At 37.9% G+C, this 14075-nt stretch overlaps 1 long non-coding RNA gene and 1 pseudogene across 1 annotated transcript; both read right to left on the reverse strand.

Annotated features, from left to right (window-relative positions):
* Positions 1-573: 573 nt before the first annotated feature.
* Positions 574-1810, reverse strand: LOC116678971 (uncharacterized). Its single transcript, XR_004329420.1, has 3 exons — positions 1620-1810; positions 830-832; positions 574-585 (listed from the first exon to the last, which is right to left on the reverse strand). It is a non-coding gene; the product is annotated as an uncharacterized LOC116678971 (long non-coding RNA).
* Positions 1811-2749: 939 nt separating this feature from the next.
* On the reverse strand, positions 2750-11761 carry LOC116678969 (major histocompatibility complex class I-related gene protein-like; annotated as a pseudogene).
* Between the last annotated feature and the right edge of the window lie 2314 nt (positions 11762-14075).

Here is a 14075-nt window from a genome sequence, read left to right on the forward strand (position 1 = left end):
TCCCAATATTTCCAAAGTGACGTTAAAAAGCCGACATGACAGATATTTAGTGAAATACTCATCCTACCATTTATCTCCATGACAACCACATCTGTTTGAGCACTGACATCTGTATTTTTTAAATGACAATGATCCATACTGACATGTCTTATAAACTCAACTCATGCTAATCTTCATGTGGCTACATCCCAAAAACTTGTCCTTTTGTTTGATTAGTAAATAGTTTATCACATCCCTGTTCCTATTTGAAGGATCATTTATGAAAATGTGTCTTAAACAATGAACGTGATGCAGCCAGTTTACAATTAGGCTACTGTATGAAAAAATAACAATCACAGGACACACCTCATGAAGGTATTCCTGAAAAAATAATCACAGCACTTTACTTCCTCATTTCACACCTCACCTCACACAGCAAGATATATTTACTAAGTTTCATATAATGAATGGAATACCTATCTGATATCACTTATGCATTTTTGAATTTGAAGGCTGTTAATAAACACATAACCATCCAACACATGTAACCTTAATGAATGAGTCCCTCAGAGTAACAGAGCAAGGCGGTGTTATGATGTTATCCAGCTCTACAGGAACTACCAAAGGGTTTAATGTAATCTTGGAGATAAAACATAAGACCAGAGGAGCAAGAGATAGAACTACATCTAAAAAAAAAAAAAGCTGGAAAGATCAGTTCATCTTCATTCCAAAAGTTGTTTCCTGCTTTAACTAGACTTTAATCTTTCACCTGCAGTATGAGATGAGTTCACCTGTGAATTGCTCCGTTCAGGTTTTTCAGTTCCTATAGAGCTGGATAATTTCATAACACAGCCTTGTTCTATTACTCTGTTTTTCTGATTAAATGGTCAGGTATAAATTCATAAATCACATTATATTCTGGATGCAGTGATGTTGTTACCTCAGCAACATCTAGAGAGGACTTCACTCTGACCAAAAGGGATTTTAGACATGTCTGGTCTATCTGAGTCTGTTACCTGTTCCTGCTGCTTCCACTAAAGCTCTTGCTGGTGCTTGTCTGCTGCTAAAGTCCAAAACACATTGTATCATGTAACCCAACATGAAGCTAGTTATGAGTTCCCTTTCATTAGTTCTTGCTCCTGTAATAAATAAGTGTCCTGTCAGACTAACGGCCTCTGTGCTGCTTCCTTTCCCTACAGAGACCTGGGTTGAACAAAGTTTAGTGAACTGAAAGATCAGACGCTGAGTCCAGAAAACATCTTTGACTTCTACGTTTGACTAATAAAGTTAAATCTTATAAATCTGAGTCAGACGTTTTCACACTTTCTTACTCTGACAACAGAAAAAACTGAATGACGCATTTTTAATGTAAGAGTCATTTTATTTCACATCAATGATACAAAAATAAAATACAAAATATAAGAATATCAAACATCTGAGTGTTGGCTGAGATTCTTAAAGACCAAAAGCACACTTTAAAATAAATATATAATCAGAATATTTACACAACATTTTTCTTGTAATTAAGCTAAATAATCAGGATGTTGATGTCAAGTTGTCAAACACCAGAGAGGACATTTTATTTACCACTACTACATTGGGATGGTTCCATACATGTTACAGTAGTTTATCTATAAGACTCAAACCATACGCATATCTACATAGAGTACAAATAGAGTTATATAGTGAGTATATGAACTGAATGTTTGAGTATACAAACCTATAATACAGAAAGGATATTAATCACACACACAAACATATCTTTCACCATTAAGATGTTCAATTCCACATAGCAACAAACTCAACATTTTGTCAACTGCTAATACATTTTTGTTTTGACTTTTCTTTTATCATGTTGCTTTTAGCTTTTTGCTTCATGACTCTTTCATGTTAGAGTTACATTCAAGATTTGAAAGCAAGTTCTTTAGGGGCTTTAATAGAAAGGTTTGTTGTAGAAGCTTATTTTTTGTTGTAGAAGCTATTTTTTTTCCTAGTATGTTTAACTGGAGATGTGAATATATGACTGCTTTCCCAGTGCAGGATGTGTGTGTTATCAGAGGTCTCTGGATTGAGTCTCTCAGAGAGCTCAGAGCTGTTGTCAGGAGCTGTAAGGAAGAAACAACACCGTTACTGAGCTGCCTTTCAGAAACAGAGGATGATGCAGCCTGTCCAGAGGCTGGTCGTTCACATTAACTCTGCACATCCACCAAAAGGTGTTCAGTACTTCCAGCCTCTGAAACAGGTTGAGCATCTGATGTTTGATCCAGAACCAAGACACATGCTCCATCTGTCAGGATCAATGAGCTGACTCCACAACCTGAATGGGACATGAGCAACCAGCAGCCTCCAACCCAGAGAGCTTTTTATATATGCTTCTATACATATGTTTGTCTTTATGAAGCACTTTGGTGTAAACTTGTTTGCTTTTAAAGTGCTATATAAAAACAGAAACTTAACATTTCCTTTTCAGTTTTCATTTTATTGGTCATTAAACATATATATAAACTGTATCTAATTATTTCATGTATGTTTTTTTGGTTTAGTATTCCTTTCAATTTATTTCCATTTCATTTATTAATTACATATTATGTTATTTAGTACTCCCATCTACAGTAAGTCCAGGTCATGTCAAACATGTTTTTTGTCTCTTTGTAAGGGGAGAAATCCCTAAGTGAGTAAATAATTAACTAATTTATAATCTCCATGTCTTTACTGAAGTCTTTTTTGCAGTAACACATCCTGGTAACAGCACATCAGACCAGAGACAATAGAATAAAAACAAGTTCTACTCACATGGTGGAGGGAGTTGGGCTGAAACAAGAAGAGACGACAAATCATTTCAGCTGTCACAGTTGGAAATGCCAGAACATCATTTGTCAACTTTTCCCCATCAAATCTGATCCTCTCCTACTCATGCTCCTACTTATATTCAATAAATCTTATCCCCTTCACCTTTTATATTTATCATAATCATCATCATCATCATCATCATCATCATCATCATCATCAACCTGCTACAGTCTCTCTGTTAGTTGCTGGTTAAAAGTAAATGAGAAAATTATTTACTTCTTTGGTCTCTCACTTTTCTTCTTTTTATAAACTACAAATCCAAAAGTAGGCCTGATAACTTTCCCATTCTCCTCTCCACCTTTCTTTCTTTTGTTAAAAATGAATCCAGTGGCAGCGGCGAGGACGACAGCAAGAACAGCCACTGCAGCAGTGATGGGAATGGTCCTGTCTGAAGGATTCTCTGTTCAACAAATAACAACAACATGTCTACAACCAGGTCTACAACCAGGTTAGAACAGAAGTACATTCCTCTGTTATCATTCCTACTGTACACACATGACTTAGAAATATTTGCATGTTGGTTTGTCCTGCAACGGATTTGTGTGCATGGTTTAGAATCAAAAACTAAAAATGACTGACTTATTCCATTATAAACCAAGAGCTAATCCAACAAAAACACACCTTTGTTAGAGCCTCACTTTGGTGAGCGACATATATTTGTTCCGAACCATCATGATAGTGCTGACTCGCAGGAACAGAGTAAAAAATGGAGGAAGCTGTTGGTTAGCTGTTAACAGGTCTGGGAAATGGTTTAGTTGGCATCAGTCTTAAGACAGCAGTCAACTGTACAGATGTGTTTCTGAAATAAAGGCTGAAGGAGCTAGACCGCTAACTGGGAGTTCAGGCTTTTTTGTGTGTATGTGGTAGTATGGCCACAGATATCAAACAGAAGGCTTACACAGAGCATCAGAAAGGTGAAAAATCAATAAATCATGAAGTAAACTAAACACATCTTTCTGTATCTGACAGAAGTCTCACCTCTGTTGGTCCTGATCTCTGCTTTTCCAGTTTGGTGACGATGTCGTCCTCCACACCAGAGAGATGAAACACCACAGTCGTACCTCCTCCAGTCTTCAGCTGGGACTGATGAAAGGTCCAGGTTACACTCATCTGGAAGGATCCATCGTGGTTGGGGAGGATCTCTCCGAGGTCCACGTCCTCATGAAGCTCCTCCCATCTTTCCTCCAGAACATCATGGCTCTGTCAGGGTAGAAACCTGTAGCGTGGCAGCTGACTGGAGAGGACGGAGACTTCTGGAGGAGAGACACTGAGGGACGCTCTGCAGAGAGAGAGAGAGAGAGAGAGAGAGAGGAGAGAGGAGAGAGAGAGAGAGAGAGAGAGAGAGAGGACGGAGAGAGAGAGAGAGAGAGATCAAACGTGAATGGAAAGAAAACAATGGAAAAAGAAAAATTAGGAAAAATCAATATGGAATTGTAACAGAAGGTGTAATTTAAATTAAAATAAATAAGTAAATAAACCTCAAACAACAACACTAAGAGTGTGAAGCCGTGCTAGCAGCTCTGAGGTTGTTCTGAGGTACAGCGACGCTTTGAGCTCATTTTACCAGCATGTTAATGTGTGGCAGGTTATAATCTCAGCTCTGCATGTTAGCTTTCTAATATTTCCTCATTAGCAATAAACCTAAAGTATCAATCAAATCTTACCACCACAGAAAACAGCCAAAAAGAAGGTGATGTCAGACTGATTGGAGTGATAATAAAATGGCAGGTCAGTCTGAGCAGACTGGAGGAACATTGTTGTGTTCATGAAACTACATCAGGAAATGGGATTCTACCTTTTCTCAGCAGAGAGCTCTTGCCGTAGTCCACAAACATCTTCAGCCATCCCGGAAATATCTTAGTAAGGCGATGCTCATTGTATTTTATCATAGATTTGTCAGCATCCCATCTCAGTTTGGTGATGACAGCCTGTGGTTTTGCAGCGATCCATGTCGATGTCTTCAGGTCGAATGATATGAAGTCTTCTCCATTATAACCATACTGTTCAAAACCATTCACCTCTCCAGTCTCATCATCCCACTCACAGCTAATCATCCTCTGGAGAATGTGGACACCTGAGAGACAAACCGTATTACATTATTATTATTATTATTATTATTATTATTATTATTATTATTATTATTATTGTCGCGCTTATAATTTCCTTCTCCTGGGGCCCTGTTGCACGAAACTAGGATAAGGGATTAAGCCGGGATATTCAAGTTATCCTGGATGAATTTAGCTTGGACTCGGTTGCACGAAACAGATTGAATTAAACCCAGCCAAGTTACCATGGAGATTATTCTTTGCGGCTAGCCTGGTCCAGAGCAGGCTAACAGCCAGGCTAAGATTAATCCTGGAGTCTCATGTGTCAAATCAGCTGCCGTCTGATCCCAAAATAAAAGTGTTTAACAGTTATTGCGTTGTCTTTGCATGTGTTCTGCTTATTTTTATTAACATGCATTAGCCTACTTGTCACTTTTGTTGTTGCGAGTTGGATTTAAACCCTACGGTTGTTTAGATGTTAGAAATGGTTGCACTGGCACCCTGATGCGGAGTGGGACTTTTCCCGGTGGGACGGTAGTGTGTCGAGGCTGCCTGGCGTGCGGCCGCTGCCCGGTGGCCGGTGGCCGGTGGCTGCTGCCCGATGCCCGGTGGCTATTGCCTGCCAGCAGACCTGCGAGTCGCGTCAGTGTCCACTCTCTCTGTAAAAGTAGAGATGAGCAGCGCAGCGTCCGTGGTCTCAGCTTCAGGTTTATACAGGACGCGCTCCGGAGATTAAGTGTGACGATATTAATGTAGCGATATTCCCAGATGATATTAATGTAGCGATATTCCAGATGATATTAATGGCAGACTGGTCAGAGACCAATACATTCATGATTCATTTTCTTTTTGCTTGTCCTTCTCTAATAAAGGGTAGTTTGTGTTACTCCTTAATAAGTGGGCCTATTGTTTTTTTTATTATAGCTTACATTGGTTTCATAATCTTCTCAATTAGTCTCACATCACCGGACCAATAACGTGGTCTATATACAGCACGTATGTAGTGGAGTTTACATTCATCACACCGGGAACACCACGATGCTTCTTAATCTTTTTATTTTGGTGCGGTCACTTGTCAGAAGAATAAAAAAACATGAATATTGTTTTACATATATGTTCACAGCGTGTATTGAAGTCGCTTATTTATTTTTCTAGTTGTTGTCCCTTTCTGATTGTTCTGTATGAACATTAATTGTACAAAGAATTAGATATAGCTTATAGGGATTTGTGCATGGTTGTAAAACATGTTCTCACGTTGTGAATAAGGGTTTGAAATTAAGCCTAAAGTCCATTTCCCGAGGAACATTAGTTCCCTCTGCTCTCTTTTGAGGCAAAGGCTATATTTTTAAACCCCCACACATTCAGTAGGGTCCGCTATGTTGGGCTTTTTTTCTCCGTTTGATACAGCCGTATTTCCCTTTCTGCATATTATATGTTCTCCTCCTCGTTACTTTCCTTTAGAAGCTGCTGCTCATTGGGTGAAAACATTGGCGCATGCGTCTTCTCATCTCTGCATCAGTTAATCTGTGATCGATACCGGTGGTCTATTTGAGAAAGCCGTTGTGCAACGTGCCCCTAGCCCAGCTATCTACACCTGCTTGACATAGCTCCACTGTTCATCCTGGCTCGGCAAAACGTTAAGCCGCGATGAGCAGATACACTTAAGCCGCGATGAGCAGATCACACTTAGTCAAGCTGCGCTTTATCACTATCCTGGATATCTTTATTCTACTTTCGTGCAACAGGCCCCAGCATGCTGTTTCCCCTGCCAACAACGTGCAAACAACGTGCAAAAAACGTGCAAAACAACGCGCAAACAACGTGCAAAATACACGTAAACAACGCGTAAATTTTTCACACGTTAACAACACGTAAAATACACGTAAACAACACGTAAATTACGCGTAAACGACGCGTAAACAACGCGTAGACAACGTGTTGTTTACGTGTTCATTTCATGTGAATTTGAGCCTTTTGGTCACTACTCCATTTTGAATGGGTGAGCGTCCTAAGCTCCCATTGGCTGAGTAGTAGGGTTAAACCATTTCTGTAAGCCTTGGGAGGGGGTCGCCTGCCAATATTCAACATGCAAAGGATCCTCTCACTTCTTTTCTTTCTCATTTCTTCTATTTTGGTTTAGCTTTCAAAAAAAAAAAAAAAAAATCAATTTAAATTCAATGAACTTATTAATTATCAATTATAAATTATTTTCATCAAGATTACATTACCGCCCTTTTGCTCCACTGCTGCCTTTTTCTTTGAGTGTAGCATTTTTTATTTCTTGCACATATTGTACAGTTGTTCCTGGTTATTTAGCTGTTGTATATTTTTTTCTGTACAAGCTTTATATATATATTTGCAATTGGCTAGTGTGTATATACTTTGAGAAATAAAAGCTTTGTCTAAAACATAGTGTGTGCTATGGCTGACATCAATACTATTAAGCTGCCTAAATATACAATGTTAGCAAATGGACAATATTAAAGAGGATAAATCTCACACTTTCAAGTTGACTACACCCACAAAGATATACCATCATGACAAACGTTTTTATTTCGTACCATTAATAAGCAAAAGCCAGTGCATCAAGTTGTCTGTGACGTTACACAAAATGTGTTTCTGAATAATGAAAACAATCTCTAAAAAAAGAAAAGGAGAAGCAGCAATGTCAAACTTAAATTATCATCATCCTTCCAATCGGTGTTATGATGTGTGATTACTAACAAAGTTTGGACACAGAGTGTAAATTGTAATTTCCCCATTGGGGATCAATAAACAGATTAAAAATTAAAAATTAAAAAATTAAAAAGGCAGGATGTCTTCCACAGCAGCGGCACCCTCTGCAGGCTGAGGGTTGTGCTTTTGAGCCATAAAATACTAATTTATATGTTTTTGTTTAGGGTTACACACAAAAACATAGGGTCCAGGAAAAAAAAGACTAAAGTAGTAGTAGTAGTAGTAGTTACCCTTTAATAAAGTCTTTCTAACTATCTATCTACACTATACTTTTAACAAAAGATTTTTTTTATCATAGTTTGTTGAGATTAGCCAATTGCAAATATGTAAATTCAATTATATATATAGTATCAAATCATAAGAGTTATCTCAGCACACTATACAGATAGAGCAGGTCTAGACCACACTCTATAATTTACAAGGACCCAACAATTCCAGTAATTACGCCAAGAGCAAGCATTTAGTGCGATAGTGGTGAGGAAAAACTCCATTTAGGGAGAAACCTCGGACAGACCAAGGTTTTTAGGCAGTGTTTGATGGTGCTGGTTGGGGGGGTGATAAACAGTGGCAATAGTAGTCAAAATAAAGATAATGGCAATGACTAGAAATAGTACAATAAAAGCTTGTACAGAAAAAAACATACAACAGCCAAATAACCAGGAACCACAGTACAATATGTGCAAGAAAGAAGAAAAAATTGTGCCTCTCCTGCAATGCAACTGAAAAATCTTTTGGCATAACACAGCCATCCCCCTACAACAATCTGCTGGGATTGGAAAGTTTAATGGATGGTGTTAAAGCTGGAAGGTCCCCAAAAAGGCAGCAGTGGAGCAAAAGGTGGTAATGTTATCTTGATGAAAATAATTTATAATTGAATAGTAAATTCATTGAATTTAAATTAATATATTAAAAAAAAAGGCTAAACCAAAAAAGAAGAAATGAGAAAGAAAAGAAGTGAGAGGATCCTTTGCATGTTGAATATTGGCAGGCGACCCCCTCCCAAGGCTTACAGAAATGGTTTAACCCTTCTACTCAGCCAATGGGAGCTTAGGACGCTCACCCATTCAAAATGGAGTAGTGACCAAAAGGCTCAAATTCACATGAAATGAACACGTAAACAACACGTTGTCTACGCGTTGTTTACGCGTCGTTTACGCGTAATTTACATGTGGTCTACGTGTATTTTACGTGTTGTTAACATGTGAAAAATTTACGCGTTGTTTGCACGTCGTTTACGCGTAATTTACGTGTTGTCTACGTGTATTTTACGTGTTGTTAACGTGTGAAAAATTGACGCGTTGTTTACGTGCAAATAACGCGTTGTTTGCGTGTTGTTTACGTGTTGTTTACGTGTTGTTTACGTGTTGTTTACATGTTGTTTACGTGTGAGAAATCACGTATATTTGGACTGTTTGGCCTTCCATATGCGTTGGACTGAGAGGACGGGAGAAGCAGCCACTGTGAGGAATTGGGACTTTTGATTGTGACGGGCTATCGATAAGCTCACATGGACTCTCGTTTGGTTCTTTATGTTTGGTATTTAAGCAATTAAATGTGTTATTGTTGTGGGTAAAAGAAATTGTCACTGCATTCAATTTATATACCTTTTATATGGTTAAAGGAAATGTAAATTCACCTATAAAAAGCCTAAACGACTAGGTTAATTTCTGTAAATAGATCACAGCTTGGTTTATGTAATTTTGCAGTACACGTGTGAGAATAGCATAATTGGTTTAACAGTAATTAGTCAAAAGATAGCTTTTTGTTCATTTGTTAAATAATACTTTTACCTGATTTTTAAACTTATCTCCTAAGTTAAATGCCTTATTGTAATACTTTGATCTGTAGTAAGCACTTAACCTTATGTGTTGGTAAAAATACTTGTTTAATCAATGATTTTCATTTCTTGTGTTTTTAAAGGTTTTTCACTTATTTACACTGGTATCTGATTAACTGGTCAAAATAAAATGTACTTTCTGAGTAAAATCCGAAGTCTGGACACCTCACAGTTCAAAGAAACACTTGACAATTGGTAGTAATAATAGATTTTATTTATAGGTTGCTTTTGGCAGTAGTTAAAGAAACTTTACATTAATTAAAATGATCATATAAAGCAACAATACTTACACAAAAAGGCTGTTTTGATTGGCGTGGTGTTCAAAGGAGATGTTGCTATAGTTGATGGATCCCCATTTCTATTTCACAGCTTAAATAGTAACTTGTCTGTAAATTCCCAGATTACTGATGGCAATGAAACAAGTGTGCATTCTGTGCACATTAAACTATCACTATAGATGTGCCAATAAGTTCTGTACCACTAACTAGAGTGCATGTAAATTGATTTATTTTTATTTTTTAAATTGGACTAATAAGGGTTTTTAGTGTACGCATGTTTTTATCCTGTTTGCTGCATGTGTTACAAACTTTATTGCATGAACTGTTGTGGATGTACTTTGACAAGACTGGAGCTTCTCCCCCTTTAACTTTCAGACCTGACTAATGAGCTAAATGCAGGACAAGTGTGAATGTGTGGAAAGGAATTGTTTGTCGTACTTGAGTGAGAGCTGCCCTTATTTTCCCCCAGTGTTAGCCGTGTGGGCATTGCCACGCGGACAGGCGCAGGAGAAGGACCCAGGCTTCCCTTGGGGGAATCGGACGCTCCTTTGAGATCAACGTAACAGACTGTCAGACACTAGTAACTAGCGGCAAGGAGATTGGCTCCCAATTCTCAGTTTTTAATTTTTATTACTTGTGTTTTTTTTTTTAATGGAAGAACTACTTTATAACTTAAGTAGAAAAAGTGCTAAATTTACGAACTGTCTGGTTCCATTTTATTTGTCAGTGGAAGGAATTGTGCTGGTATGGTGGTTTTTAAACGGACACACCAGCTCCCGGAAAGAGAGAGATCCACCCACCCACAGTTACACTAGTGGGGGGGGGGGTCAGTCCATAGTTTAGGGTTTCAGATGTCAAACATGAAGTGAAACCTCCCTGGTTGGAGACCATCTGAGTACCTGGTCTCTCTCCTCCAAAAAACTGATGCTATCTAACATCTGCAGCCTTGGATGCAGTCCCAGGTTCAACTGACCAACAATTTACAGTTATTTCATTAATTTCTATTTCTTTGATTACCATCTCAGAAAGGCAGCTGCATTTCATTCATCTGACTTTGTACAATGGAAGTTTACTCCATCAAAATATTTATTATGTACATAGAATAGACAGGCTTCCAATTTTTCAACATGCAATGTCAAAATCTAGTTGTTTCGCTTTTTAAGCAGCAACACAAAGCTTCAGATGGCAAACAAAGCATTTGGATTATTTAAATAAAACCTGTAGAGACAGATGATAAATCAGTCCAATTATCTGACAGGTCAATGAAGGAAATGTCTTGTATTTCCTCTTCCTGTGTATGTTATTGGGAAAGTAAAACTTTAAGTTTAGACTTTAATCTAAGGGTGGGAATGAGTTTAGGTCACTTTACACTTTAGCATTATGAGTTGAATGTAACATGCATAAAGACTGTACCTCCACTCTGGTTGAAGCGTTGCTTGAAGTTATCAATTTGGGCTTTCCAGAACTTTGGCTCACTCTCAACACATCTTTGAGTCTGCAACTCCAACTGCTGAGGATTGTTTTCTAAAAGAATTTTCATCCAGTCCTGTCTGGGTTCTAGTATCTTTTTGTTGGTGTCGCAGTAACCCACCGGAAGATCATCCACCTCTCCAGTAAACACATACTCTGGGAGGTTTGGGACTCCAGAAGATGCAGTGATGAAAAACCTGAGTGAGTGTTTCACTGCAGGACAAACAAGGTTTATAGATTCAGTATAAATAGATGCATATCATTATTTATCATAAATATGGCCTAATTAAAATGATTCACGTAAAAGTGAAACTTAAATCCAGCTGAGTTCCAGAGCTACACAGGAACAAAACCAGAGCTGAGAGGAAAGTAAAGAAAATAATTAAAATGTGGTCTTACCTGGAGATGAGACGTGACAGAAGAGAAGCAACAACAGAAACTTCTTCATCTTGTTCTGATAAAGACGTGTCCTAGGACTGAGCTTTTGTCTTTGTTTTGTCTTTTCTGCTTTTTGGAGGAAGGGGGGAGTGTCTCTGTTCTGATGAAAGTTGGGAGGATGATGCAGAAGTTGAAAAACTTGTTTTACTACTGTGAGTTTATGTAAACTGTGCTATATTGTGCTTCATAATTCTAATTTATCATCCTAATTATTTTCTCCTTTTCCCTTCCCCATCTGCATCCAATGTTATTTTATTGATTTATTTTATCTGGTTTGTTTCTTGTGCTGCTGTAACATCTTATTTCCAGTTATTTCTTCTTCTCTTACATTCAGAGTGATTAGTAGATCTGTAACCTGTGCTGACCTCTACTGGTGACCAGCAGGAATTACAACAACATCAGCACAACATTTTCTATCTGTGGTCTGTATCAGAAAGATTAGAGCAGATATTATATCCATAATATCAGGGGGAAAGGGAATATATCATCTTGTAAATATGATACTTGAATAATGTGTTTTTATTCTATCTGAAAGTAAAAATCTTCTCTACTGCTCCTTCAGAATGGTTTAGAGAAAAAACCTTTTCGAGCACAGGCTGATAAACTTACGCGTATCAATTTATCAAATGAAAAAACATGACAAATATTTCCAATGTGACATTAAAAAGCCGACACGACAGATCTTTAGTGAAAGTCTCATTCTACCATTTTATCTTCATGACAACCACATCTGTTTGAGCACTGACATCTGTATTTATTAAATGACAATGATCCATAGTGACATATCTTATAGACACATATGAATGATGGAAATGATGGTGAACTGAGGTGATAGATATTTATTGATCCCAAAAAATGGGATATTACAGTGTTACAGCAGCACATAGGAAAAATATACGTACATAAAATATACATGAAATAATAATAATAATAAAATATAAGATTATAAGAACAAATATTTAAATATATACAAGCTGGGAAAACAAAATGTGCAACTGCTTAAGTAATATGTTAAGTGTATGCTAAAATGTAAATGAACCAATCGGGCCGGTTGCCCTTATTGCAATATTGAGGTGTCTTAGAGTCTCATCTAGCCCCCAGTGATGACATGTTAAAGAGTTTTATTGCCTGTGGTAGGAATGATTTCCTGTAGCGGTCCGTGCGGCATTAAAACTGTCGGAGCCTCTTAGAGAAGCTGCTCCTCTGTTGGACCAGTGGGGGTGGAGAGGGTGGTCGGGGTTATCCATGATAGATAACAGTTTGTTCAGTGACCTCCTCTCCACCACAGCTTCAAACGTGTCCAGTTTGCAGCCGATCAGCCGAGGTGAACGGAGAGGAGACGATTCACAGCAAAAGCAACTAAGAGGAGAACGTTTAAACAATAACAGCAAGAATGTGATAGGCTGATAGAGATTGTAGCTAAATCTGGTTGGTTTGACTAAAAGACTACACACTCCCAATCAGCTGATAAGGGGAAGCAGGAGGAGAGGGAGGTGAATGAGAAGGAGGAAGAAGCATTAGATAGTCTTCCTGACTCAACTCATGCTAATCTTCATGTGGCTACATTACAAAAACTTGTCCTTGTTTTGGATTAGTAAATAGTTTATCAAATCCCTGTTCCTATTTGAATGTGATGCAGCCAGTTTACAATTAGGCTATTGTATGAAAAAGATAACAATCACAGGACACACCTCATGAAGGTATTCATGAAATAAATCACAGCACTTTACTTCCTCATTTCACACCTCACCTCACACAGCAAGATATCTTTATTAAGTCTCATATAATGAAGGGAATACCTATCTGATATCACTTATGCATTTTTAATTTGAAGGCTGTTAATAAACACATAAACATCCAACACATGTAACCTTAATGAATGAGTCCCTCAGAGTAACAGAGCAAGGCGGTGTTATGATGTTATCCAGCTCTACAGGAACTACCAAAGGGTTTAATGTAATCTTGGAGATAAAACATAAGACCAGAGGAGCAAGAGATGTAAATACATAAAAAAAAAAAAAGATGGAAAGCTCAGTTCATCTTCATTCTTAAAGTGGATCCTGCTTTAACTAGACTTTAATCTTTCACCTGCAGTATGAGATGAGTTCACCTGTGAATAACTCCGTTCAGGTTTTTCAGTTCCTATAGAGCTGGATAATTTCATAACACAGCCTTGTTCTGTTACTCTGTTTTTCTGATTAAATGGTCAGGTATAAATTCATAAATCGTATTATATTCTGGATGCAGTGATGATCTGATAGGCGTTGCTGAGGTAACAACATCTAGAGAGGACTTCAGTCTGACCAAAAGGGATTTTAGACATGTTCTGGTCTATCTGAGTCTCTGTTACCTGTTCCTGCCTGCTTCCACTAAAGCTCTCTGCTTGTGCTTGTCTGCTGCTAAAGTCCAAAACACATTGTATCATGTAACACAACATGAAGC

Source organism: Etheostoma spectabile, unplaced genomic scaffold, assembly GCF_008692095.1.
Source record: "Etheostoma spectabile isolate EspeVRDwgs_2016 unplaced genomic scaffold, UIUC_Espe_1.0 scaffold00008917, whole genome shotgun sequence".
In the NCBI taxonomy this organism is placed as follows: Eukaryota; Metazoa; Chordata; class Actinopteri; order Perciformes; family Percidae; genus Etheostoma; species Etheostoma spectabile.